The 8,526-nt window shown below is 49.1% G+C and overlaps 1 protein-coding gene across 4 annotated transcripts in view; it reads right to left on the reverse strand.

The window, feature by feature from the left end:
- Positions 1-8,526, reverse strand: part of PLEC (plectin) — a 225,016-nt gene that overhangs the window by 44,707 nt on the left and 171,783 nt on the right. The window lies entirely within an intron of this gene.

The raw sequence follows: 8,526 nt of genomic DNA on the forward strand, positions 1-8,526 counted from the left end.
GTCAAATCAAACAGGACGAATAGAGAGGGTGAACCTGCCCAGCAATAAAAACGTGGCAGACAACCTAAACTGGCAACAGGACCTTCGCCATCTCCCCGCCGTGACTGGTGGATGATGGCAGGGTTTTGCGGTCTGTACCTCCACTGACGGGTAGAGTGGCGGCTGCAGAGCGGCGAGTCGACTCCGGAGAGCAGGAGAAAGCCATGTGGAGGCGCGGAGCGCCCACTCCTTCTCCAGTTGTGATTGGTCAGTGGGACGGAAAGGCAAAAGTCCCCGCCACCTAACTGGCTGCATTGTGGGTGGGCAGTGTTGCTATAGCAACCGCTTCCTGGGTACCCAGAAGGAGCTGGGAAGTTAAATAGATGGGGAGGGAGATGTTTCAGGGCTGTGTGCATCAAAAAGAATGGAGATGTGGGGCGAGGTGATCACTACTTAGACTCCACAACACATAATTGGAGGTCGTACCCCCCTAATAGATGATCTCCTTAAAAACAAATGATGTTTGGCCACTTCCATGTTGTTCTCCAGGTAGATCCCCAGGGTTTGCTTTATTAAAGCTTGCACATCCCATATTCATTAGATTTGGGACTTGTTTAGATCGTCAAATAGATATTGTGGAGTGCCCACAAGGATTCTGACACCCAGATACCTGTACAAGATATATTACGGTGAGGTTATAACTAGAGGTGCACCGAAACGAAACCAAAATTAAAAAAAATATATGTCAGGCCGAAACCGATAGCGAAAATGTTTTTTATTTTTTAAAATATTTTATTTTTTATAAACTTTTTATATTTATTTATGAATTCATTTTTTATTAAATATTTTTATTTTTTACTTTAGGGGCTTCGGGGAAGTATTTGGGGTCTAAAACAGACCCCTGATATTTCCCTTTTAAAATAGAAAAAGAGATTGAGAACACAGAGTCCTCGGAGACACACAGAGTCCTCAGTCTCTTTTTCTGTGTCCCCTGTTATCAATGAACAGGAATCCTCTATACTGAGTGTCCCTGATCATTCATAACATGAGGACATAGTTTGTTTACTATAACCACAATCATGAATGAACAGGAGGTGATGTATATCACTTCCCATTCATTCATAATTGAGGATATAGTTAACATACCATGACACGATGTCACAGCCTCCTGTGACAGCGCCGTCTCCGCCCCCACGCCGCTCTGCCGGACTGTTATAGGCGACTGAGCGGTGTGGGAGGAGAGACGCCGGCCGCTGACAGCGCTCTCGTCCTGCAGTGCTCGGCCGGCTGTCACTTTCTTTCCCCCCGCTGGGACAGCGCCCAGCGGGGAGAAAATAAACCAGGGATGTGCCGATGTATGTTGCCAAAAGTGCCATTTTCGGCCGATATATCGGTGCATCCCTAGTTATAACGGTTCTAAGTTTATGTCTATGGCAGAGTTAGGAGATTTTAATTTTGCATTAAAAATTCAATGCACCATCCCCTGCAGGGGAATCTTCAGATGAGGGGGTGACGCTTCCTGCCCCCCCAATGTGCCACCCGGGGCTCAGATCTGGTAAATTCACTTAAAGGCATTCCAAGGGACTTGCCGCACCAGAATACATCAATCATTCATTCTTCATCCCTCCTTCCCGACTGTCAGTATATAGGGAGCGATGGAAATGTGATACTACGGCACACCTTTAAAGAGGAATGCCGGGCATTTAAAGAATTAACCCCTTACTCTGCACCGCACGGCTTTAGTGCTCAACTTGGTTCAGGATGTAAAGTAAAGCAGATACACTCACCCGATCCTCGGTGCTGACTGCTCACCTCTCTTCCCCTCTGCTCCGGCTGTGCGTAAGGCAAGTCCAATGGACCCGATAACATGACGGGCCCAGGGGAGAAAGAGCCCAGCAGGACCAACAATCCGGTGAGTATTATTTTACCCCTAGGCCAGGGGTAGCCAAACTCTGGCCCACCAGCTGAGGTGAAACTACAAATCCCATGAAGCATCTCTCTCCGGGAGTCATGTCTGTGGCTGTGAGAATCTTGCAATGCCTCATGGGATTTGTAGTTCCACCACAGCTGGAGGGCCGCAGTTTGGCTACAACTGCCCTAGACCATAACGAGCAGTTAACCCTTGCAGCGCGGGGGTAGCCCCAATGCAAAAGGTTAATTGTTTAAATGCCCAGAGTTCTTCTGTAAAAGAGAACCTGTATACAGGGAGAGTAGCATCTGCCAATCTGCCAGCCGTCCGCTTAACGTTTGCTGCCATTTTAACTCCATAAAACCCCCAAAAAAATGAAATTGCTGGAGATGCCAATCTTAAATGAGTCTAAAATCGATATAAAATGTAAGTTTATAAAAACACCATCAAACTTCCTTTAATTGCTCCCTTTTGGTCTGTTAAATATATTTACTTGCATACGTTCGCAAAAAATACCGGTTGATCCTGCCAGGAATCTTGTGAGCCGATCACTTCCTGTGCTCTGTGATGCACGGAAAGCTCAAGCAGTGTTATCAGTCACCACTGTGGACTAGAGAACATCCTCCAATGTTCCAGCAATGAGAAGGGGGGAGGCGGCTAGTCCTCTGTCAGGGTGACAACGCTGCTCCTCCATAGATACAGAGCGGCGTGTGTTGTCACCCAAGGACAGGAAGTGTGTTACTGGCAGGACCACCAGGTAAAGAAAAAGGCAAAGCGAATGCACCTGCCACATCTAAGGGTAAATATATTTTTCTATGTTTAGATACAATGTAACTTTTAAGCCTTGCACAGGCCTCTGGTAAGGGCCGCATGCCAATTACAGGAACAGGGGGACGAGGATCCTGGGAAAAGACATGGGATCATTATTTTGCAGGTACAGGAAGTCTTAGCTGGCTACAGATGGCAATTATGAATCCCTTGACATGATTGCTTTAGGCTACTGCTCTTCTCTTCTTGCCTTATCAGGAATACGTGCAGCGCTCGGGCCGCTGGACCTATACAGCGGAGAGATATTTATCACGCCACGCGCACATCCCCCCGCAGGCGCAATATCTCACGCAGGTCTGGTGTCTGGTTACACAACGCCTGTCGCCCCATACCTGCTGACGGGAAGGAGTTAATCTAAGCCTATAGATAGCATTGGCTACAACACAAAGCACGCAGAGTGCAACATACTGCATGCCGTGCAGAACCCAAAACATCGGCATAAGAGACCCAAATTCTGCTTTTGTCACAATCAGGTAAACACCAAAGTGAATCTGCCAGGACGGTGTCACGGTTGCTGCTACGGCTCATTTGGATCTGCCTTCACTGAGTCACTGACCTGGAACAAGCATGCAGCTAGTGAAGTCTGACCTTGCAGCAGGTGTGCTTGGTTCAGGTTAGCGGCTCGCTAGGTATTAATGATGGGGATGACTGCGCAGAGCACTGAAACAAGTCAGCAATGTTAACTCAATATTTGTATCCTGACTGCTTCCAGCATGAAGGGGAGTCCCTACAAGAGGTGCTGAAGGTTTTGGTGCCACATGACCTCATTTTCAGCAGAAGAGCTTGTACCGGTCACATCATTGCAGACCAGCAGTGGGCAACCATGGCACTACAAATCCCATGAGGCATTGCAAGCCCGACAGCCACAGGCATGACTCCCAGAGGCAGAGGCATGATGGGTTTTGGAGTTTCACCACACTGGAGTGCTAAGGTCGCCCACCCTGTTCATGCATACAGGAGGCTCCAGACTTCACCTGCCTCCTACGCACTAATTTGACAGCTGCGTTGTCTGGTTTCCTCTCCCAACATCCCACCCCACAGTGTCCAGTCACCCAGCCTCCACACATGACCCCAAACACAGGAAGGACCACAAGGGGAGAAGAAGAGACGGACGGAAAAAGAGGAGTCATACAATTCTCTCAGTTCCAGCTCCGAGCGGATGGAGTAGACGGATCCTAGGTAGACGCTGGTGCGATCCTTCACACACCCGTTCGCCGCCTCACACCCGTTCGCCGTTTCCGAGCACTCAGAAGAGCTATATCCATTCTCAGATGGAAGGTCATCGCAGACCATCAGCACTCGGTCCATCGGTCGGGTCCGCCGGCCCGGGCAACGGCCAGGATGTTGGTTGGAGGTCTTCTTCTGCTTCCCCTTTCTCCTCCTCTGCCCCTCGTGATTCATGATGCCCAAGTGACCGTTGGAGAAGACCTCTCCAAAGACAGAGCCAACTTCCAAACGAGACTCTGCCGAGGCTCCTCAGTCTCGGCTCCTCAGCATGCCACCAAAGTATCGATGTCTTGCCAGCTCCTCCCGCCGTGCCTTCCTCTGTTCTGTGGTCTCCAGTTACATCCCAAGCCTTTGTCTGCAAGCTACACTGTCACTTCATATCCCGAGACAATAAAAGACAAAACCCGAGAGATAAAGCGCCCTCCGGCGCTGCCAATCCTCCTGCTGGGTCAGGGAAGGTCTTCGGCATCACACAAGAAACTCTTTAAGGTGTCCAAATGTCCTCCACGGTGGTCGTACTCTTCCCTGCGATGCTGCAGCACTCTGCCACGGGTCGGGTGTGTGTCTGAGAAGAGCTACAGCTTTGGGCGTGACGACTCCGCCATGCTTATACATGTTATACCGCGATTAAAAAAAAAATTATAAAAAAAAAGGAGGAGAAAGCAAGGGAGGGAGGAAGACGCTGCTATATGTTGCCTCTGGCTACCTGTGGAAGGAGTCGTATCTCCACCCCATCTTGTAAAAACAAGGAACACACAACAGGTTACAGAGCAGGGATGGCACAGTGGAGATGGCAACACTTGTCAGGGGGGTAGAGTCATGCCGGAATCAGGGGTACAGGAGAGACATATGAGGAAAAACCAGAAGGAACACACAGGTGGAGACCACACATGGCAAGGACCCTTTGTGGTTTCACAAGGGGGTTCAGGACCCTGGTGACCTCCGCATCTGAGGAGACCACACATGGCAAGGACCATTTGTGGCTTTACAGAGGGACCAGGACCCTGGTGACCTCCACATCTGAGGAGACCACACATGGCAAGGACCATTTGTGGCTTTACAGAGGGACCAGGACCCTGGTGACCTCCACATCTGAGGAGACCACACATGGCAAGGACCATTTGTGGCTTTACAGAGGGACCAGGACCCTGGTGACCTCCACATCTGAGGAGACCACACATGGCAAGGACCATTTGTGGCTTTACAGAGGGACCAGGACCCTGGTGACCTCCACATCTGAGACCACACATGGCAAGGACCATTTGTGGCTTTACAGAGGGACCAGGACCCTGGTGACCTCCACATCTGAGACCACACATGGCAAGGACCATTTGTGGCTTTACAGAGGGACCAGGACCCTGGTGACCTCCACATCTGAGACCACACATGGCAAGGACCATTTGTGGCTTTACAGAGGGACCAGGACCCTGGTGACCTCCACATCTGAGAACACCAGATATGGCAAGGACATTAGATGGCTTCACCCTGGTGATCACCACATCTGAGGAGACCACACATGGCAAGGACCATTCGTGGTTTCACAAAGGGACCAGGACCCTGGTGACCTCCACAACCCAACATCAGCTTGTATTACACTAGGGCAGAAGCTGAAATAACCTCTCGGATTTCATGTGATGGGCAGCACCGTGTCACTTGTATTGGCCCCGGGGTTAAAATTCATGTTACACACAGGCCAGCAGCTTCCCATTTACCCAATTTACCTAATTTATTAAAGGTAAAAAGTAACCATCTAAAAGCCAATCAGAATTCATCTTTTAATGATCAGCAGGAGTCAGCCAAAATTCCAGCAGTGTATGGGCACCATAGGTCCAGTTCTGTCCATTCTCCTGACACTTGAAGATCAGTAGGACACCCCAAAACCTCCTCAATCCCCCCAGCACCTGACTAAACCTAATGGAAGGATCAGAAGGACATGTATTTTACTGGTTTGGCTCAACTACAGGGCTGACATTGGATTGCTACAGGTAAAAGGGACCCAGACATGACCACAGATAAATCCCGCCCCCTTGTGTGGGAATTGTGGCCAGTTTTGTCTAAAAAGGTAGAAAAACATTTTGATATTTGTATTAGTTGTAACAAAAGTATCAATTCGCGGTTACATTTGGTTGTGGATTTTGCCAATAACATCTCCTGTGGTAGGATATTCCATTGCTCTGCACTGCTCTTACCGTAAAGAACCCCTCCCTATACTGATGGGTGAGATCATTCTTATCCCATAGGCAACGAATGTCTCCTTGTGTCTGCCAGGAATTGGTTTCTGAGGATTATTGCAGTATGACTTATTAAACAGGGAAGCGGATAGAAGTATTCAGAGGCTCCTGCACTCCGCACAGATCACAGACATGTCATACACACTCCACACAGATCACAGACATGTCATACACACTCCGCACATGTCATACACACTCCGCACATGTCACAGACATGTCATACACCCTCCGCACAGATCACAGACATGTCATACACACTCCGCACAGATCACAGACATGTCATACACACTCCGCACAGATCACAGACATGTCATACACACTCCGCACAGATCACAGACATGTCATACACACTCCGCACAGATCACAGACATGTCATACACACTCCGCACAGATCACAGACATGTCATACACACTCCGCACAGATCACAGACATGTCATACACACTCCGCACAGATCACAGACATGTCATACACACTCCGCACAGATCACAGACATGTCATACACACTCCGCACAGATCACAGACATGTCATACACACTCCGCACAGATCACAGACATGTCATACACACTCCGCACAGATCACAGACATGTCATACACACTCCGCACAGATCACAGACATGTCATACACACTCCGCACAGATCACAGACATGTCATACACACTCCGCACAGATCACAGACATGTCATACACACTCCGCACAGATCACAGACATGTCATACACACTCCGCATAGATCACAGACATGTCATACACACTCCGCACATGTCATACACACTCCGCACATGTCATACACACTCCGCACATGTCATACACACTCCGCACATGTCATACACACTCCGCACATGTCATACACACTCCGCACATGTCATACACACTCCGCACATGTCATACACACTCCGCACATGTCATACACACTCCGCACATGTCACAGACATGTCATACACCCTCCGCACAGATCACAGACATGTCATACACACTCCGCACAGATCACAGACATGTCATACACACTCCGCACAGATCACAGACATGTCATACACACTCCGCACAGATCACAGACATGTCATACACACTCCGCACAGATCACAGACATGTCATACACACTCCGCACAGATCACAGACATGTCATACACACTCCGCACAGATCACAGACATGTCATACACACTCCGCACAGATCACAGACATGTCATACACACTCCGCACAGATCACAGACATGTCATACACACTCCGCACAGATCACAGACATGTCATACACACTCCGCACAGATCACAGACATGTCATACACACTCCGCACAGATCACAGACATGTCATACACACTCCGCATAGATCACAGACATGTCATACACACTCCGCACATGTCATACACACTCCGCACATGTCATACACACTCCGCACATGTCATACACACTCCGCACATGTCATACACACTCCGCACATGTCATACACACTCCGCACATGTCATACACACTCCGCACATGTCATACACACTCCGCACATGTCATACACACTCCGCACATGTCACAGACATGTCATACACCCTCCGCACAGATCACAGACATGTCATACACACTCCGCACAGATCACAGACATGTCATACACACTCCGCACAGATCACAGACATGTCATACACACTCCGCACAGATCACAGACATGTCATACACACTCCGCACAGATCACAGACATGTCATACACACTCCGCACAGATCACAGACATGTCATACACACTCCGCACAGATCACAGACATGTCATACACACTCCGCACAGATCACAGACATGTCATACACACTCCGCACAGATCACAGACATGTCATACACACTCCGCACAGATCACAGACATGTCATACACACTCCGCACAGATCACAGACATGTCATACACACTCCGCACAGATCACAGACATGTCATACACACTCCGCACAGATCACAGACATGTCATACACACTCCGCACAGATCACAGACATGTCATACACACTCCGCCCAGATCATAGACATGTCATACACACTCCGCACAGATCACAGACATGTCATACACACTCCGCATAGATCACAGACATGTCATACACACTCCGCACATGTCATACACACTCCGCACATGTCATACACACTCCGCACATGTCATACACACTCCGCACATGTCATACACACTCCGCACATGTCATACACACTCCGCACATGTCATACACACTCCGCACATGTCATACACACTCCGCACATGTCACAGACATGTCATACACACTCCGCACAGATCACAGACATGTCATACACACTCCGCACAGATCACAGACATGTCATACACACTCCGCACATATCATACACACTCCGCACATCTCATACACACTCCGCACACGTCA

Source organism: Nanorana parkeri, unplaced genomic scaffold, assembly GCF_000935625.1.
Source record: "Nanorana parkeri isolate BGI_ZX_2015 unplaced genomic scaffold, ASM93562v1 scaffold588, whole genome shotgun sequence".
NCBI classification, from domain to species: domain Eukaryota; kingdom Metazoa; phylum Chordata; class Amphibia; order Anura; family Dicroglossidae; genus Nanorana; species Nanorana parkeri.